The following is an 18,551-nucleotide window of genomic DNA, read 5'->3' on the forward strand; positions in this document are numbered from 1 at the left end:
ATTTGCATTTCCTCTTTTGCCTATAGAGCCAGCCACGACCCCTACATGACCTCATAGGAATCTGGCAACAGCCATTAGCCATCAAAGGACATGTTCTTGCACAGGAATAGGCCTCTCAAATACAAAGCCCAAAGAAGGTACCACTCTGCACTCAATTTTTTCAGCTGTCCCAGAACTCCATGCTGTTGTTGGTTCTGCTCATCAATAAACAGAAACCTTCTTTGTTAAGCAGCCACCATTTTATATCCAGCATCTTAGCCTCCATTTTATTTCCAGTATCTTACTCCCAGCTTGGAACTGGACCTGATTTTTCTTTCAACACATGCATACATGCATGGATGGAGAGATAGACGGAGAGGTGGATGGATAGAGGAAGGGATGGATGAAGGAAGGGATGGATGGATGGATGGAGTCATGGATGCATGGATGGGAAGATGGATGGAGGAAGGAAGAGAGGGATGGATGGATGAATAGATGGAGAGATAGATCAGACAAACAGACTTCACTGATAACCAAATTGACTTCCTTGGTTAGAGAGAAGACAATATCTAACTCATAAAGCATAAACACATTTCCCAGAATTCTTAGCAACAGCCATGCATGCAGGAGGATTCTGGAAAATGAAGTCCACATATCTGGACAAAAAAAAATATTGGAAAATACCAAACTACTTAACCCTGTAATCCACGCACTGTCTAATCCAGTGGTTCTCAACCTTTTTAATGCCGCGACCCCCAACCGGTCGTAAGTCGAGGACTAAACCGGTCGTAAGTCGAGGACTAAACCGGTCGTAAGTCGAGGACTAAACCGGTCGTAAGTCGAGGACGTTCCCTGCCCGGGAGCGCTGCGCATGCGTGGTTCCGCCCCCTGCGCCGGCCGAGGCGTAGCTGGCAAGCGGCAGAGACAGAGCAGGCCGACCACCAGCTGGCCCAGCTCAAGGGAGGTAAGGCACCCACCAGAAAAGGGGAAAAAATGGCAGACAGCCTTGCTTGGCGACCCCCGTGAAATGGTCGATCGACCCCAAATGGGGTCATCGCGACCCATAGGTTGAGAACCGCTGGTCTAATCCATGTTTTGTTTTCAAATTTTTGAAAAGGTTGGTACTGTACAGACTTTGTTTAAAAAAGATTGAGTCAAAAAGGGAAGGAAACTCTTTATTTTCTGCCAAATAGCATCCATTGGCAGGCAAGCCTCATGCGAAGGGGCCAGGAAGGAAGAGTAAGACAATAAGGTAACTTTCGTCATCTGGGATAAATGCAGAATTCCAAAACCACAGATGGAATTTCTCGGTTTATAGTGAATTCACTGAGGCACAACTTCCGTGAGTGACTCCCAACATTTCTTCACGGCTTTCTCGTCACCTGGGCTAAGTTGCCAAATATTCCCCATCAACGGCTCTCTTCCATTGCATTCCCATTCCTCTCCACAAACTCTCACAACATGGACCTTGCACATTTCCTTCCCAACCCCACCTCCTCTCACAAACTGCTTGGGGTTGTTTTTTGTTTGGGGGGGGGGGAGATTTTCAGTTGGTCAAATAGTGCAGGAAAAACAAAAGACGGATCTCTTACTGAGGCTCCTCTCCAAACCAAATTGCCCCTGCGGCCGTATTTAGGAGAAAAAAAACAAAAACAAAAACCCTCAGAGATCCATTTGCAGATTTTCTGTTTTGGCAGGTTTATGACACGAGATCAAATTAAACTGCCAATGTTGTTGTTTTTTTTTAATAACCCTGCTATGCAGATGTTGGTTACGATAGCAAAAGAAGAAAAACCTGTTGCATTTTTTACGTGGTCCTGGACCAGGGAAAGCAGAGAGGGAAAGGAAACCGGCAGCCTTGACAAAGCGAAAGGAGAAGATGTAGGCAGGAGTGGGAGGAGCCCGCAGAAGGTAACCCCAGTCCTTGACTTACAACGGTTCGTTTTGTTGAGAGAAAAATCTTCATCGGGGTCCAGTCCAAGCCGGGAATAAACAAAATGGAGACTGCTTTAGAAAGAAGGTTGGAGTTTATTGAAGAGCAGAGCCAGACAGAAAGATGGCTCTGGGAAAGCTGACCACATGTAGCTGGGAGTGGTGGGTTTTTATACCTTCTTGGGCTTTTGTTTGGAGTTGCTCCTGTGGCATGAACTTTGACCTGAGTCTGAGTGTGCCTTTCTGGTATTCTGATGGTGGTGGGTTAATCCTATTATGTCCCAAAGGTCATATCCTGCTTCCCTGGAGGTGTGGCTGATGACTGTTGGATTTTTGGTGTGAGGGATTGTTGATTCTAGGGATCTTTCTTTCTAATCCCAACAGCTCCAATCTTCCTGGCTCCAATCTTTCTGACAAGATTATCACATCGGCATTTCTGCAGACCTGGTTTCTGATTGGGGGCAGACAGACTTGTGTGGGGGAGGGGAGTGTTCTGCCTTTAAGATCCTTTGGGGAAATATAATATTCTGCCTTTTAAATATCCCCAAAATATTTCTTTCTCTGGGGGGGTGCTGCTGTCCTCCCACAGTTTAGTGACTGTTCAAAGTTACAACGGCACTGAAAAAAGCGACTTTTGACCCTTTTTCAAACTTATGACCATCCCCGTGGTCACGGGATTTACATTCGGATGCTTGACAACTGACTCACATTTATGACGGCCCCGGGATCATGTGATCCCCTTTTGCGACTGTCTGACAAGCCAGGTCAATGAGGGAAGCCTGATTCACTTAACAATAGTGTGACTGACTTATCAAATGCAGCGATTCACTTGACAAATGGGGCAGGACAAGTCGTAAAATGGGGCAAAACTTGCTTCACCCATGTCTCACTTAGCAACGTAAATTTTGGGCTCAATTGTGGGTCTTGAGTCCAGGACTACCTGTATATCTCTTCATCTCACAGGTGGACAAGTTTTGGCTCTTAGACTGCAAAGCTTGGGGGTTGCACGGTGCCCCCCACATAAAAAAATAAGTAGGCTCAGAAGTAAGAATTGGGTGGAAGTCAAATCAACCTCTTCACTGAATGAAAATAATATGAAATAAGAATAAGAATATAAGAATAAGAATAAAATAAGAATAAGAATAAAAGAATAAGAATAAAAGAATAAGAGAATAAGAATAAAAGAATAAGAATAGGAATAGGAATAAGAATAAGAATAAAAAAATAAGAACAAGAATAAAAGAATAAGAATAGAGCTGGAAGGGACCTTGGAGGTCTTCTAGTCCAACCCCCTGCTCAAGCAGGAGTCCCTATATCATTTCAGATAAGTGACTGTCTAGTCTTTTCTTAAAAACCTCCAGTGATGGAGCACCCACAACTTCTGGAGGCCAGCAGTTCCACTGGTTAATTGTCCTCACTGTTAGGAAGTTTCTCCTTAATTCCAGATTGCTTCTCTCCTTGATTAGTTTCAATCCATATTAAGGAAAATGGTTTTAATTGGAATATTTCCCCATAGGTATTCCTCTTCCCTAACATGGTAAAAATTACAGTTTGGCGAGGCTGCATGGCTCCCCCCAAGCTCTTCAGAGCTATGGCAGGAGTCAGCATCAGGACCGGTGTTTTTAATGCACGCACAGCAGCCCCTGAGTCTACCCATCCATCCATCCATCATGATCCCTAGCAGCATCCCTGCCAAGGAAGGAGGCTTGGCTTGCTCTTGACAGGAGGGCTGGGGTAGAAAAAACGGATTCTGAGCCAGGCTCCTGTAACACACCAGGGGCACAATTATGTGCTTGTGGCACTGGGGAGGGGGAAGCGCTCTTAAGGAAACCCCTTGGGCATCCTTATGTAGAGGTCATGCCAAGGTCTCCCTAAGATTCACCTTGGCAGAATTGCCCAAGAGATGGGGGTCCTTTAACCCAGTGTTTTCTCAGCCTTCACAACTTGAAGATGTGTGGACTTCAACTCCCAGAGTTCCCCAGCCAGCATGGGAATTTGATTCTGGGAGCTGAAGTCCACGTATCTTCAAGTTGCAACGGTTGAGAAACATTTTAAGTATGGACTTCAGCCCTTAGAATCCTTCCTTCCTTCCTTCCTTCCTTCCTTCCTTCCTTCCTTCCTTCCGTGATAGAGGCAGCTAGGTGATATGGCAGAGCTAAGTGACTTTAGGCCAATCACCGGGAGACAGAAAGTTCTAGTCCCACCTTAGCCATGAAAGTCAGCTGGGTGTCTTTCAGCCAGTCCATCTCTTTTAGCCCAACCCACTTGGTATAGGTTCTCTTGCTTGAGCAGGGGGCTGGACTAGACGATCTCCAAAGTCCCTTCCAGCTCTATTCTATTCTATTCTATTCTATTCTATTCTATTCTATTCTATTCTATTCTATTCTTCTATTGGACAGACATTTGTCCGAAATGGTATAGGGTTTCCTGCCTGAGCAGGGGGTTGGACTAGATGACCTCCAAGGTCCCTTCCAACTTTATTATTATTATTATTATTATTATTATTATTATTATTATTATTATTATTATTATTATTATTATTATTATTATTATTATTACTACTACTACTACTACTACTACTATTTTATGTTATGTTATGTTATGTTGTTATATATTATATTGTATTGTATTGTATTGTATTGTATTGTAATGTTATGTTATGTTATGTTATGTTATGTTATGTTATGTATACTATATTATATTATTATATTATATTATATTATATTATATTATATTATATTATATTATATTATAATTATATTATTATATTATATTATATTATATTATATTATATTATATTATATTATATTATATTATATTATATTATATTATATTATATTATATTATATTATATTATATTATATTATATTATATTATATTATATTATATTATATTCACAGGGTAATTGTTGTAGGGAAAATAGAAGGAAGATGTGTTAGGTATATTCACCACCTTGAGTTATTTGTAAAAATAATAGAGGCAGGATACAAACAAATAAATAAACCACTTTGGAGCCAAATTCAAGGATGCCTTTACATTGACAGGCTTAGTTATTTAATTTCAGTAGGCAATCAAGGCTATTGTAAGTTTGAAGATTCTGGTGGCAGAAATGAATAAGAAACCATCAGAGAGCTTATTTATCAAGCTGTTCCCTACTAGGTTATTTATTAGGTCATTTACTAGCTTATGCTACTAGCTTATTTATCGGGCTAATTTCCCTACGAGGGAAATTCTGCACCTTGTGTCTGGGCACAGACGTCTTTTCGCTCAGAGGGCGGAATCAAACTTTGCAACTAAGGCTTAAAAAAAACAAAACGAAAGAAAAAATTGCAGGTGTTCAGCCTCCTGGCATCCTGATTATTTTATGGCACTTTTCACGAAGGATATGTGGCGTGTTGTGTTTCTCTCCCCCCCACCACCACCACCTTATCAGCAGTTTCCATCTTATTAGCCATTTCCGTTCCAACCGTAAATGTTGAATGGTTTTACTGCTTTAATTGTCAATAAAGGGACTGAATGGGTGGGAACGCATTCCCAGAGGGCAATATAAAAAGGCCGAGGACGTGTCACCGGCAACGCACTTATCTATGTTACAAGTTAGAAGCCAGATCTCAGAAAATTTCCTCTTTCGGGTTGAGAATTCTGTGGGGGGGAAAAAAAAGAGAGAGAGACATAAATAAACAAAGCCGTGCCAATTCTCCGTTCAGGTGAGTTGAGGATACGATATAAACTGTTTAATAAATAAAAATAAGAGCACCTAAATAAAATTCCTCACGAACTCTCTGTGTTCTGCGACCACAATTGAGCTCAGAATTGTGGGACATTTCTTAAGGGAGTTTTGCCCCATTTTATGACTTTTCCTGCCACCGTCGTTAAGCGAAGCGCTGCAGTTTTTAAGTTAGGAACACGGTCGTTAAATGAATCCGGGCTTCCCCATTGACTCTGCTTGTGAGACGGTCACAAAAGGGGGATCACCTGACCCTGGGATACTGCGACCGTCATAAATATGAGTCAGTTGCCAAGTGTCCGAATTTTGATCATGGGACCCTGGGGATGCTGCAAGGGTCCTAAGTGTGAAAAAACGTCCTAAGTCCCTTTTCAGTGCCATTGTGACATTAAAACGGTCACTAAACGAAACTGTTGCAAGTCGAGAACCACCTGTATTTTTGCTTTAAAGCGCTCACCTTGCAGCGTGGGAAAAAGAACAGCTGAAAACATTAACCTCTTTGTGGCTTGGCAGGGTATTTCCCAATATCAAGGCCAACATTGTTTTAAAGGACTGTTTCTCCGCCAGCATCTTCTCTTGTTAACAGTCTGGATTTGCCCTTATCTTCTCCTCTTTCGTAGCAAAAAACCTCCCCTAATCGTGGTGCTTGCTGTTTTTATTCCTACATTCACAGTCACGGGAGAATTTTGGAAGGGTGAGAGTTGCTGGCTGCATCTGGAAGGTCGAAAATGACTTCAGGGTTACGTTCTTCCATTTTGAGTCACACAATAGTTAAAAAGGGCGTGGAAGAAGGACAAACGAGCTATTCATCGGGAATAGATTTTTTGTACACTGCTGGCATTTATGGCAGCCTAGCCAACTTCCTGAGCTAATACTTAAACCTGAGTTTCCGCAATCCACGACAGCTAACCCACAACATGCAACAGTTCCTTTAGTGACCGTTCAAAGTTGGAACGGCACTGGGAAGAAAGTGACTTATGACTATTTTTCACACTCACAACCGTGGCAGGGTCCCCATCCATGGTCTTGTGATCCCAGTTGGCAACAGACTCATATTTCTGACGCTCCCGGGTTCACGTCGTCCCTTTTTGCGACCTTCTGGTGAGCAAAGCCAATGGGGATGCCAGATTCACTTAACAACCGTGTTGCTCACTTAAAAACTGCAGCGATTCGCTTAACAACTGTGCCGACACTGTGTTCATATGATTAAAGACTTTTTAGAATAAACAATGTCTGGAAGTTCTTTGAAGTGTTCCATTAGTCGGAACCTTGACACTTAACAAATGTAGAGGTTCACTTAACAACGGTGGCAAGAAAGGTCATAAAGTGAAGCCAAATTCACTTAACCAATGTTTCACTTCACGACAAAAATGTTGCTAAGTTGTGGTCGCTCAGACGAGGACTTCCTGTATACATATCTGGACACACGTTGGTCATGCAGCCGGCAAGTGGTATGGTTACGGTAAAACCCAAACTAAATTAATTTTGGCAAGTAACCAGCGAGTCCTGCAACAAAATATTCCTCTTGTACCTTTTGGCCAATTCATCCCTTCTAGTCAGTCACTGCTCTGTGACTACTGAGCATGCTCAGTCTTCCTCTGAAGGTTTTGGGGTCTCTGCGCCCGGATTAATCTCTCTACACCAGACATGTCAAACCCAAGGCCCGGGGGCCGGATGCAGCCTGTGACATGGTTTCATGTGGCCCGCGAAGCCATCCTGGACACAGTGAGGGAACAGCCCCCGCTGCCTTGGCCCTGACACAGGCCGGCCAGGAGCCAATGTACAATTTTGTGGTGGCCATTTATGCCGAAACGCATTCAGTCTTAGCTCCACAAGGCCGTTTGGAAACAGCGAGGGACTGGCCCCTGCTGCATCGGCCCTGCCCCCTGGGTGCATGCTGGGGAGGGGTCACCCTTTGTGAGGAATGAAGAAATGCACCATCACCTGGAAGTGGCCAGCAAATGGCCCTCGCCTACTTCACATATCCGGCTTGATGGGCTCCAGGGGAGAGGTTTCAGCAGGCTCTTCCAGTGGACCATGCCTTGGCCCTTGCCCTTGTCCCACCTCCTTCTGCCAGAGACCCTCAGATCTGTCCCACTCCTGCCCAGGCCCCCACAGGCACCCTTGATGCGAATGATGTAGAGCTGACCACGCCCACCCAGTAAGCCACACCCACCCCAGCCACACCCACCCAGTAGGCTGTGCCCACCCTGGCCACACTTACCTGCCCCCCCGAGGACAACTGCAATGCTGATGCAGCCCTCAATGAAATTGAGTTTGACACCCCTGCTCTACACCCAGCCCCAACTATTTTCTGAAAATGTTTGGTGTTCCCCCGAGCTTGCCAATACGCCTGTCTTGTGCATCGGTGGTGTTGCTTTGACACTCACCCTGAGCAATGGTTATCGAGGGAGCAGCGACGGCAATAACAACCGGTTGGGTTATCAGTTACACAAAGGTCTGTGACACACCTGCATCGCCTGGCAGGTCACCTTTAATAGCAGGGAGCGATTCTGACGTGTCTCCGTTGCTCACCGCCCAGCCTATAAAGGTGACTTTCTTTCCAATAATAAACCTGGGTGAAATTAATTCAGCCCCTGGCCCGTTAGGGGAAAACACCGGAGGCTGATGAAAAACAATAGTCAAAACAGGGGCCAGGCGTTCCCCAGGGCAGCCTTTTAAAGACCTCCATATCCTTCTCTTGGCAAAACAAAACTTAAGCCGTTGGGGAACAGCATCTGCTGGAGGATAATAAGGGCCATGATGAAATTCTTGTTCAGGCTTGCAGGAGGTTGAGTGGCGGTGACACCTTCTTGCAGCCTGTGCTGGAACACTCCGTAGCAAATTAAACCACCTTTGCCGTTTGACTACAGACGTGGCCCAATTCCTGGGAAGGCTGGGGGGGGGGGGGAAAGGCACTGAAAGTGTGGGGTTCCCTGATCCCGGAGAGCAGAAGTGTGACCTCTGGCCAACCAAATGAAGATCTTTCAAGCAAGGAAATTGTGGGTTCTTCAGAGATGGGAACAACCCCAAATCTGCATGAACCCCTATCTGCAGCTAGGGTGGAGGTTGATTCTCCGAGCTTATGGGTTGGTTTCCAGATATTTCGTTACCAGGCTAGCTAACATCTTCAGCGTAATTTAGGGGATGACGCTGACACTGACATCCCCTAAACTCCGCTGAAGATGTTACCTAGCTTGACAACGAAACCTTTCGAAACCAACCCACAAGCTCGGAGAACAAACTTCCACCCTCATCTGGGAATTCTTCATGCTTACGGGAAGGAATTGGTAGGGATTCCCCCCCCCCCTTAGGATTGTGTAAGAGAAGGATGTGGCAGAATCTGGGGCGGAGTTCAAAGAGGGATCAGCCTAGAATCCCTACATAGCTACAAGCAAATTAAGGCCGACCTCCCTTGAATTCCTTTGATTCGTATCTAACTCCAAGCAGACTCCAAGGCTGTTGCTGACATACGTTTATACTGACAAACAGAATAATTCACAAGATGAAACAAAAATTTCATCTGAGAGAATTAACAGAGTTGGGGAAGGGGCTTTGGAAGTCTTCTAATCCAATTATAACTTTGAAAAGTTGCTAAAGGAGTAAACTTGGAATACGGCATCCAGTTTTGGTCACCACGATGTAAAAAAGATGTTGTGACTCTAGAAAGAGTACAGAGAAGAGCAACAAAGATGATTAGGGGACTGGAGGCTAAAACATATAAGGAACGGCAGCTGGAATTGGGTATGTCTAGTTTAACGAAGAGAAGGACGAGGGGGGACATGATAGCAGTGTTCCAATATCTCAGGGGCTGCCCCAAAGAAGAGGGAGTCAAGCTATTCTCCAAAGCGCCTGAAGGCAGGACGAGAAGCGACGGATGGAAACTAATCAAGGAGAGAAGCAACCTGGAACTAAGGAGAAAATTCCTGACAGGGAGAACAATTAACCAGTGGAACAACCTGCCTCCAGAAGCGGTGAATGCTCCAACACTGGACGTTTTTAAGAAGAGACTGGACAGCCATTTGTCTGAAATGGTGTAGGGTTCCTGCCTGAGCAGGGGGTTGGACTCGATGACCTCCAAGGTCCCTTCCAACTTTATTATTATTATTGTTGTTGTTATTGTTGTTGTTATTATTATTATTATTATTATTATTATTATTATTAAGTCGGGGGCTATCTGCATTTATGATACATTTCAGAAGTCGACTCTCTTCCCTCTGTTCCACCCTTGCATTTACAGATCACAGCTTTGCAAATGACCGTCCATTAAAAACCAACACTGTAAAAAAAAAAAAACCGAAACAAAAAACAACACCCGCACAAATTCTGCTTACCTTTAAAAAAAAAAAATCAGGTGGCGGAAAGTAATGCAAAACAGCGAAGGAAGAAGCGGCATCATTTTTTTTAAAAAAAAAATGTTGATGAGGAAGGTGTGAAAGTTGTGGTTGAAACCAGAGTGTTTAAGATCAGTGCTCCACTAGCAAATGTGGGAATTCACCCCTGGGTGGAGGGAAGGAGCGTTTCTCACAGAGATTGCTGGGCTTACACGAGGAAGTGAAAAAATACCAATTCGGTTTTGAGTCATTTTTCAAAAGATAAACTTGAGCTCTCAATCACTACATCAAAGTCACATTGGAAGCCTGTGGAATGGAATGGAATGGAATGGAATGGAATGGAATGGAATAGAATAGAATAGAATAGAATAGAATAGAATAGAACAGATTGCAGAATAGAATAGAATAGAATAGAATAGAATAGAATAGAATAGAACAGATTGCAGAATAGAATAGAATAGAACAGATTGCAGAATAGAATAGAATAGAACAGATTGCAGAATAGAATAGAATGCAGAATAGCATAGAATAGAACAGATTGCAGAATAGAATAGAATAGAACAGACTGCAGAATAGAATAGAATAGAATAGGATTGCAGAATAGAATAGAACAGATTGCAGAATAGAATAGAATAGAACAGATTGCAGAATAGAATAGAATAGAATAGAACAGATTGCAGAATAGAATAGAATAGAATAGAACAGATTGCAGAATAGAATAGAATAGAATAGAATAGAACAGATTGCAGAATAGAATAGAATAGAATGCAGAATAGCATAGAATAGAATAGAACAGATTGCAGAATAGAATAGAATAGAACAGACTGCAGAATAGAATAGAATAGAATAGAATAGAATAGAATAGAATAGAACAGATTGCAGAATAGAATAGAATAGAATAGAATAGAATAGAATAGAATAGAATAGAATAGAATAGAATAGAATAGGATTGCAGAATAGAATAGAATAGAATAGAACAGATTGCAGAATAGAATAGAACAGATTGCAGAATAGAATAGAATAGAATAGAACAGAACAGAACAGAACAGAACAGAATAGAATAGAATAGGAAGGGACCTTGGAGGTCTTAATTGTCCTCACTGTCAGGAAGTTTCTCCTTAATTCCAGGTTGCTTCTCTCCTTGATCAGCTTCCAACCATTGTTTCTCATCCTTCCCTCTGGTGCTTTGGAGAATAACGTGACCCCCTCTTCTTTGTGGCAGCCCCTCAAGTATTGGAACACTGCTATCCTGTCTCCACTATTTCTTCTTTCCTTTAGACTAGCCAAACCCAACTCCTGAGCCGTTCTTTGTATGTTTTAGTCTCCAGGCCTTGAATCATCTTAGTTGCTCTTCTCTGAATTTTTTCCAAACTCTCAACATCTTTTTTGTGATATGGTGACCAAAATTGGCTGCAGTATTCCAGGTATGGCCTTACTAGGGTTTTATAAAGCGGGACTAATACTTCACGTGATCTTGATTCTATGCCTCTGTTTATACAACCCAGGATTGTATCGGCTTTTTTGGCTGCTGCTGCACACGGCTGGCTCATGGTCAAGTGATCGTCCACCAGGACTCCAAGGTCCCTCTCCCAGTTGCTGTTTTTAAGCCAGGTCTCCCCGCATCTGTACTTCTACCTTTGATTTTTTCCTGCCTAAATGTAAAACTTTGCTTTTCTCCACTTAGGCCAAAACCAGAAAGGAAAGCCATACGGGCAGTCCTCGACCACAATGGAGCCCAACGTTTAAGTTATTAAGTGAGACGTTTTTTAAGTGAGCTTTGCCCCATTTTACGACCTTTCTGGACACCGTTGTTAAGCGAAACACTACGGTTGTTAAATTAGTAAACATTTGTGGCCTCCCCAATGGACTTTGCTGGTCAGGAGGTTGCAAAAGGGGATCACGTGACACACACATACCCGCAGGGACACTGCAACCGTCATAAATGTGAATCAATTCTCAAGCATCTGAATTTTGATCATGTGATGCCACAATTGTCGTTAAGTGTGAAAAATGGTCATCAGGCACTTTTTTCAGCGCCGCTGTAACTTCGAACTGGGAGTAAACCCTAAACCAGGGATGGCGAACCTTTTAGAGACCGAGTGCCCAAACTGCAACCCAAAACCCACTTATTTATCGCCGGGTGCCAGGTGGGTGTGGCCCACTGGGTGGGCATGACTGTGGTGGTCATGGCAGATTGGGTGGGTGTGGCCAAGGTGGGCGTGGTCACCTGTATGTTGCTCATGGGGAGGGACACCTGTGGGGGCCGGGCAGGGTTGGGGGAGATCCAGAGGGTCTCTGGCAGGTGGGGCAGTGGGCAGGAGGCTCATCCTGCGGGGTGAGGCGAGGTGAAGTGAGGCAGGGCTGGGGGTGCCATTGTCACAGGGCAAGGTGAGGCAGGGGCCGGGGCGGCTGCTGCCTGACACCATTGGCCCCTGCACACAGAGGCCAGCGAGCGCATGGGGGCCGACGGTGTCCGTCAGCAGCCATAGCCTGCCGACCCCTCGACCGGCGCACTCTGGGGCTCTGCAGCCCGCCACCAGAAGTTCAGGGAAGCCACCTCTGAGCTGGACAGCCGGCCAACAGCTGAGGAGGCGATGCAGTGGGTCGTGCCCCGGAAAAGGAGAGCATGTGAGGGCAGGAAGGATGGGAGGGGGGAGTAAAACCAGCCATGCTGGGATGCTTCCGGCCACGTGGGACCTTGGCGAGTTAGCAGGCGGCTGGTTGAAGAGGGACAGTTGCCATCTCCAGGGCATGGTGCGTGTGCCCACAGAGAGGGCTCTGAGTGCTGCCTCTGGCACGTGTGCCACAGGTTCGCCACCACTGCACTAAACCATTGTAAGTAGAGGACTACCTGTACATCAAAGAAATTATTTTTAAAGCAGTGTCGCCCTCGGCAAAATGGGTGGGATACAAGTTTGCTGAATGAGTGAATGAATGAATGAATGAATGGATGGATGGATGGATGGATGGATGGATGGATGGATGGATGGATAAATGAATGAATGAATGAATGAATGAATGAATGAATGAATGAATGAACGAACGAACAAATGAATATCCTAAGATCTAGTTGCATTGTATTCTTTTTTTTTTCCTTTTTCTTTTTTAACAGACCACATTACAGCACAATTTTCATTTCCAAATAATAAAAGGTCCCCCGATCAGGTTCCAGACAGTGCACAGAAAAGAGGCATGCACAGCAGAAAGTCTTCAAGTCTTTAAAAAAAAAAAAGGGGGGGGGAAATGCTGGCTGGAAAACTATTGGATTAATGGAGAGCGGGGGGGAATCCCAGGATAATTTTGAGCCAGATGGCCCAAAATCCACCCTTTGGAGACCGGAAAGCGAACCAATCAAAAAAACATTACGTGCTTAAAATAACCTTAACATAACTTGAAGCAAAGCTTTCGAAGCGAACACAAATAGGAAACCCCCATCTTGCCTACGTATGGGATATAAATCTCAAAACTTTTAATAGCAGTTCCTGGACAATTTAATAGCTGCCGAATTCTGCCAAGAATTTCAGCTATGCCGGCTGGTGGTTAGCCTTGCATTATTTTAACCCTGCACGGTAACTCAAGGTCATCGTATACGTTGCAATTCGGAGCGCCCCAGGTGAAGAGATTTCAGATTTCTCGTGACTTCAGTGCTGCTGTTATGGAAAGAGCTGCGCTTCTCTCCCCAGTTTTCAGTTTTTAAAATACTCCTACCCCCCCCGACCAGAATGGCGTTTCGTTACGTTTTGAAAACGAAAGCCCGTGTGGGCACAACCTTCCTAGAGCTGCCCCCAATCTCTATCTTCTACACAAGAACGACTAATTCTTTTCGCCTCCGCCCTTTCGGTGGGTGATGTTTTGACTAGCAGTCTAATCGCCAGCCGACATTTAGTGGACCCCTGAAATACTTTCCAAGCATAAATATCTAAATCAGAAAGAGCCAAGTCAGAGGACGGAGACAGGCCTGCTCAGCAGCCTCCCTCCTTCCTGCCATCAGCTGAGTTGGGAGGGCAGGCGGTCCTCAGCTTACGGCCACAGTGGGGCCCCGACATTTCTGTCGCTAAGCGAGACCTTCAGCTAAGTGAGCTTTGCCCCATTTGATGACTTTCCTTTCCTTAGTCACACGGTCGTTCAATGAATCTGGCTCCCCCCCCACTGACTTGGCTTGTCAGAAGGTCGCGGAAAGGGGGTCGCGCGAAGCCCCCGGGACGCTGCGACCCGTCGTAAACGTGAGTCAGTCGCCAAGCGTCCGAATTTTGATCACCTGACCGTGTGGAGACTGCAACTGTTATAAGGGTGAGAAGGGTCCTAAGTCCCTTTTTTTCCAGGGCCCTGTAATGTCGGTCACTAAGTGAACCATTGTTAAGTCGAGGACGACCTGTATATTGGAGATCTGGTTAAGGAGGACATTGTCCATAGTTGAATTATCCAAGAGGGGAAGGAAAAAAAAAAAAGGCTTATTGCGCCCTTGTTCTTCTCAAGCATCCCTTCTACCACCATTAGACCAGCGGCCTGCAAGGAATATAAATCCTTCCATTATTCCCCACCATCCAGTCCGAGCTGAAGAAGCTTCTTGGATGAGAAGCGAAATGTCTTCAAAGAAGAACAAGAAAGTCCAGTTGCCTCCTGAAAAAACAGCCTTGGGGCAAGTGCAACTGGACGCCTGCGATGCTTCGCAAGCCGAGAGCACCAGATTTGTACCCGCAAGATTGTCTGCAGCTCAGCCTTGTCCTTCTGCAAGTCAACAGGATCCTTTCTCTTTCTCCCAACACCTGCTGCTCTCTTTTCTTTCCCTATCCTAGCAGGAGGAAGCTGCCCTGCCTCTTAAATGCTGCAGGGAAGAGACTGTCAAATAGGACCCAGAGGGAGAGCCAGAAGCCCAGCCTCTTCAAGCTGTAACTTGTCCGAGCTGCAGGACGCAACTTGCAAGGGATTTGCCCAGTTGCCATGGATAAACAGCATGGCAATCATTTCTAGTTCCAACTATCTTCAGCAACTCAGCCTCTGGCAGTCGAAGAAATTGGGTGCACCCTCACCAAGCTCAACCCCCCCAATATAGTGGGCATTTTCCAAGCAAAGATGGATCACCCGCTTAGCTGGGATGATCTATCCTTAGAGATTGGATAACCATTTGTCTGAAATGGTGCAGGGTTTCCTGCTTCAGCAGGCTAGAAATTAGACTAGAAGACCTCCAGTCCCTTCCGAGGCTGTCATTTTGTTATTGGGTATGTCTTGTTTAATGAAGAGAAGGACGAGGGGGGACAGGATAGCAGTGTTCCAATATCTAAGGGGGTTGCCACAAAGAAGAAGCAGTCAAGCTCTTCTCCAAAGCTCCTGAAGGCAGGACAAGAAGCAACGGGTGGAAACTCATCAAGGAGAGAAGCAACCTGGAACTAAGGAGAAACTTCCTGACAGTGAGGACAATTAACCAGTGGAACAACCTGCCTCCAGAAGCGGTGAATGCTCCAACACTGGAAGTCTTTAAGAAGAGACCAGACAGCCATTTGTCTGAAATGGTATAGGGCAGTGATGGCGAACCTTTTAGAGACTGAGTGCCCAAACTGCAACCCAAAACCCACTTATGCATTGTGGAGTGCCGGGTGGGTGTGGCCAATTGGCTGGGCGTGGGCGTGACTGCAGTGGTAACAGCAGGCTGGGTGGGACTAAAAAGTTCAATCAACCAATTCCAACTTTGCAAGATCTTTTTTTCCCCCGCGAGAAGTTGAAATTGACTGATTGATTGAACTTTTTTTTTTTTTTTTTGCACACGGCAGCGGAGGCCTAAAGTGAAAAGGTTTTATAAAACCCAGCTGAAGGCCTAGGACTGGGCTGACGGCACGGGTGCCCACAGAGAGGGCTCTGAGTGCCGCCTCTGGCACCCGTGCCATAGGTTCGCCACCACGGGTATAGGGTTTCCTGCCTGAGCAGGGGGTTGGACTTGATGACCTCTAAGGTCCCTTCCGACTCTGTTATTCCTACCACCCAGGAGCAGAAGATCAGGGTAGAAGTCCTTCAAGGTTCCTCCCAACTCTTAGGATTCCCTACACGTGCTTTTAGATCAAAAAGACAACTTAACTTCACCTTTCTATACCCAGATGCTCTAAAGACGATGTTTCTCAGCCTCGGCAACTTTAAGCTGTGCTTCAACTCCTAGAATTCCCCAGCCAGCATGGGAAGAATGAACCAGGATTTTAGATTTTTGATCCTTGCAATTGGCAGTCAATTTAAAAGAGCTGATATTTGAGGCAACCGGTGCACTCTTTGCTCCTGAGTTAGAGAGCTACTATCTAAGGCCAGATTTCCCCAGAAATATGAAGCGATTTCAGATAACTCAGCACGCGGGCTATGAATCACGGCTGGCTAAAACCAGAAAAGAATTCAGCCACGATCTGGTTAGCAGATATGAACGGTTGTGGTTTGAAGCAGCATTCAGACAACGCTGGCAGTAACAACTGTTGTAGGGAGACCCACTGCTCCAGCTCATTTGAAGGCTTTGCAGTCATCTCAGAAAGAAAATGGTTCCCGTTATATAACTGTTTCAGAAATATATTTTGTCATAGGCTTCCACAGAATTCTAGAGAAGAACTCTGGAGCCACAACAGGAAGTTAAAAAAGAATGAATAAAAAAAAAAAAACCACCCCAGGGCCATCCAATAAGCAGAAAAACTTGAAGATGTTTCAGCCTTCCTCAACTGCCTCCTTACATCACAAGCGGAGAGGATGGGCCCATTGGTGGAGGGTATTTTTTTTCTCATCTAAAAAGTCTACTGAGATAATATCAGAGGTGACGGTATTAATAATAATAATCCGCAATAATACCTACAATGGTATTATTGTGGCTGGTCGCACCCTCTGACAGATGTTGAGGCCAGAATTAGCCTTTTTTGTCCATCTACTGAATCCTTCCCAAGGACCTAAGATAGGCAGATGTTGTTGCTTAATAATATGACAGGTACCGTTGCCGGATGTAAGCAGTTCCAAGGAAAGCTGCCTTTTGCAATTGACCGGTGATAACGGTTTTGTCAATGCCAATGGCGTTCAACGGTTGCGCCAGATGTTTTGGGATTGCTATATTTATTGGTACTAGGTTTAATCTAAATTATTCTTACTATTCCCTTAATGGCGTGCTTATCTATACGCCTTCCAGGAATCAAGGAAGGACAAAGAAAGGTAGATTCGATAAGAGCTGGTTCAACTATTAAACAGAGGAAAGATAAGCTCAACTGCTGTGTTATATGGACTCAATAAAGTAATTTAACTCTAGTTATACGTAACCCAAGAGCACTTTGAGACCTATTAGCAAGTCTAACTGATGAAGTAGGTTATTTGTAAGAGACAACACTGTTATTTCAGGAAGGAAGGGAGGGAGGAAAGGAAAGGGAAGAGAAGGGAAGGGAAGGGAAGGAAAGGAAAGGTAAGGAAAGGAAAGGAAAGGGAAGGGAAGGGAAGGGAGGTTGGAAGGAAGGAAGGAAGGAAGGAAGGAAGGAAGGAAGGAAGGAAGGAAGGAAGGAAGGAAGGAAGGAAGGAAGGAAGGAAGGAAAAGAGGGAGGGAGGGAGGGAGGAAGGAAATGTTGATCGACATGCCTCCCACACTCAGTTGCTACTGATAACCTTAACCAATACTCCAACCCAGTATTCCTCAACCTTGACATCTTGAAGATGTGTGGACTTCAACCCCAGAATTCCCCAGCCAGGCATGCTCCCTGTGGCATTCTGGGAATTGAAGTCCACACGTCTTCAAGTTGCCAAGATTGGACATCCCTGATCTAGAAGCTGCCTCTGTTGGACTCTACCTGTGGCTTGAGGCAACCGCTTGCCCCTGTCCAAGGTCAGACCAAAGAAGGATGTTAAAAAGATAGCAGGGCAAGAACTTTCCACCAGCTGTCACCCCCTTCTGTGGACTTTTGTTAGAACACTGGGCTGGGGAAATAAAGGCGATATTGGTTTGAAACAAAAAGGAGGAAGGCAGCAAGGAACATCAACAAGAGGAAAGGGAGTGTAAGTTTGATTTGGCAAGTCCAAACAAAGGAATGACAGAGTCTCCAGAAGCAACCAAGCCAAGAAATAAAGGTGGGGCAGAGACGGGGGTGTGGATGGACCCATTTCTTCCTCACCGTTCACCATCCTGCCTTGAACAGGAAATACCCAGGTATGGGATGTTGCAAATTGGACGTGTACACAAGGCACTCTTTTAAGCCTCTTGACTTATAGAACAACAGTGACAGATGTCTTGGGGCTACGAGATCAAAGGCCCATTGTGCTGAACCTCTCAGCAAACCGGGGCCTTGTCCTTTACCCAAACCCACAGGAATGCACAGCCCCCATCATTTTGACATGGGCTAATCAACCACAGAACCCAGATCTTTACATTAAAGGCACAGCTCTGAAAGAACGTTGGACAGGACCAAGCAGAGCGTCACCGTCAGCAAATACCGAAGCAATGGTAGGGTGATGCCCCCACCTTGCCTAGCCTGATGAGACCTCAATCAGCCAATAAGTCCATCTGCTATTATTTGAATGCTCACAGATTAATGTCACACTTCTCAGAATAAAGCTATAGAAAGCAGCTCATAGTATTGGTCAAC

General features: G+C 45.1%; 1 protein-coding gene across 1 annotated transcript in view; it reads right to left on the minus strand.

Annotated features, from left to right (window-relative positions):
* Nucleotides 1–5,332: 5,332 nt before the first annotated feature.
* PPCDC (phosphopantothenoylcysteine decarboxylase) overlaps nt 5,333–18,551 on the minus strand; it is a 32,580-nt gene continuing 19,361 nt past the window's right edge. Inside the window, exon 6 of the mRNA XM_015822537.1 lies at nt 5,333–5,553. The gene's annotated coding sequence lies outside the window, so the exon portion shown is untranslated. The remainder of the gene's footprint in view (nt 5,554–18,551) is intronic.

Source organism: Protobothrops mucrosquamatus, unplaced genomic scaffold (assembly GCF_001527695.2).
Source record: "Protobothrops mucrosquamatus isolate PMUCROS unplaced genomic scaffold, P.Mucros_1.0 scaffold1601, whole genome shotgun sequence".
Classification (NCBI taxonomy): domain Eukaryota; kingdom Metazoa; phylum Chordata; class Lepidosauria; order Squamata; family Viperidae; genus Protobothrops; species Protobothrops mucrosquamatus.